A 2,750-nucleotide genomic window follows, 5' to 3' on the forward strand; every position below is an offset into this window, starting at 1 on the left:
TTGAAGCAAAAATGTGTCAAACAGTGTAAACAATCCAAATGCTATAATGTAACGTGCTTGAAACAACAAATAAAGTTTAAAAAATTTGGTAAAAATGACTAAAACCATAGTTTTCTAAAGTTGAAGAACTAAATTGTACTATAGTTTGAAAGAGGGACTAAACACAAAAACGGTCAATAGTTGGGGGACGAAAAACATATTTAATCCATAAATAATCAATTATTTATATTCAAATTAATATTAAGTTTAAATAACTTTTATTTTTGAGATGTGGATTCAAACCCTTAAACATCGATTCAAACACATTATTGCAATATAATTAATGAAAATCAAATGTGAACAATAATTTTTTTTTCGTCTGTGCTCAAAACCAGTTCTAGTAAGAAATTTCTGATTCCAATAGAGCTAGTTCTATTTGGACGATTACCATAGATATTTGCCTTTTCTCTTTTGTTGTGAAATGCAGTCTTTTTTGAATTTGGTGTTCTTGAGCTTGATGATGGAGTGTTTGGAAAAACAAAACCTGCAAGAATAGTAATATTTAAATTGGATTGTAAGAAATTATGTTATGTGAAAGTGTGAGGAACAATTTCTGGTGAAAACCTGCACATACATACACTTTTACTCCTATTTGCTTTCTCACTCTTCTCCTTTATCTTCTTTCTAGGCAAAGGTCAAACAAGGTACTCCATTAGGATTCTTTTGTTTGTATCAAATTTTGGGAATTTCAAATACAGGAAACAATTTTTTAATTCTATAGTATTCTTTTTATAATCAAGTCAAAAAGAAATTAATATGGACCAATAACATAAAATCTTCCTTTTATATTTGATGTTTGTAAGTTATAATTAGAATAAAAAAATGCTAGAAGATTAATATAGAATATTGTAACATGCACATAAGATAATAATCTTTCTTATGTCCTAAAAAAACCTTTCCAAAATAAACTTAACAAAAATACATAAATTTCTCCATATAAAAAAAATAATCATGTTTAGACAACATTTTTTTATAACATTTGAACATCATCTTCGTGTCACTATGTGATTGATTTATGATATTGTTTATAATTATTATTATTGATTATGGAATAATTTTAAACCAATCACAAAATGACACATAAATAAATTTTGTGTAAGTATCGTTCTCAAAAAGAGAGAAGAAATATGATTGTATTATATGAAGTAGTTGAAACATGCATAATTATTTTTTATAAAATAATAGTTTATATTTGTTGTTCTTTTCTCTTTTCTCTTTTATCTTCTCTTTATCTTTAGATTATTGCTTTGTGGTATTTAAATATTATATAATTCTAAATTAAATTTACAGATAATTATTGGACATACCCCATGGCTGAATTTGGTTAACGTTAGAAAACTATTGTTGGTTTTAATATTTGGTGTGTATTTTAAGATTTTTTTTTTAAAGCCTAGGCGAGTTTAGATGAGAAAATGTTTATATAATATATTTAATTTGACTTGTAAGGGATGCAATAGTTTATTACAATAATTTGACTTGTAAGCATTTAATATAACATGTGTAAAATATCAAACTACAACTAATTGAAACATAAAACCGATCAACTTCTACATGAAAATCAAAAGTTAGTATTAATGTATTTCTAAAACAAATAATTTTACATTTTGAATATCTTAATCTCATCATCTTAGCACTTTCATTCTAATTCCATCATTCATACACAAATTATTATAAAAACAAACTTAAATATTGCAAATTTATTAGCTTAAAGAAAAAGACAGAAATCATTCAACACTATTGCTCCGCAAAAATTTGATTCACAAATAAAGCATATAACTATTATGGCATATTATTTAGCTAAAATTTCACTTATTTACAAAAAGCAAAACTATATGTGTGAGTCATAGAATATATGCTTAAAATCTGATATATTTCAATGTCTTAAAATAAAAGGTAGAATTTAAAGAAACTAAATTTAAAAATTGTTGAATTTTATATAAAAAATGAGTAATTGAAATTCAGTTTTATATATATATTGTAGTGACTTGATAATATATTTTAAATTAAAATTGAACAATCAATAAAATAAAAGAAGTAAAAATTTATTACATGAAAATTACGTTAAAAAAGTAAAATTGTGAAGAATTAAAAGTCTAAGAGATTAACATTTTAAAAATAACTAGAGAACAATATCACAAATTTTATAAAATATGGTGACAAGTAACAATAAAAAAATAAAAACAAAAAACTGTGAATCCCTCAACCCATCAATAACACTCACCCACTTTCCACCATGCAAACAAATGCAATATATATACACTTTACCCACCCCACCTAATAATTCCAACTAACTACCATTATAAATTTATTTTCATTTTTTAATTATATAAAAAACTTCCTGATTTTTGAAAAGTATGTGTTTTAATTTTTTTGTAATTAGACAACATCAACAAAAATTATCGTGAGACTGGTATATGGTCAACTCATTATTTTCCTTTTTTTTTTCTTAATATTTTCAACTTCAAATATTAGAAGCAATTCTTTCAAAATTGAAAGAATGAATTTTTTTAACCTAATAAAGTGTCAAAAACCTGAAAATTATAATAATTTGAAAATATATATTCAAGGTGTTTATTATTTTTTATTATTTAAAAAGATTTATAGTTTATTAATTTGATTTATTTTATTTAAAAAATATATAAAGTGTTTATTAGAATATAAGTTTACTTTTGTTTATATATATATATATATATATATATATATATATATAT

The sequence above is a fragment of the Vigna radiata genome, unplaced genomic scaffold, assembly GCF_000741045.1.
Source record: "Vigna radiata var. radiata cultivar VC1973A unplaced genomic scaffold, Vradiata_ver6 scaffold_335, whole genome shotgun sequence".
NCBI classification, from domain to species: domain Eukaryota; kingdom Viridiplantae; phylum Streptophyta; class Magnoliopsida; order Fabales; family Fabaceae; genus Vigna; species Vigna radiata.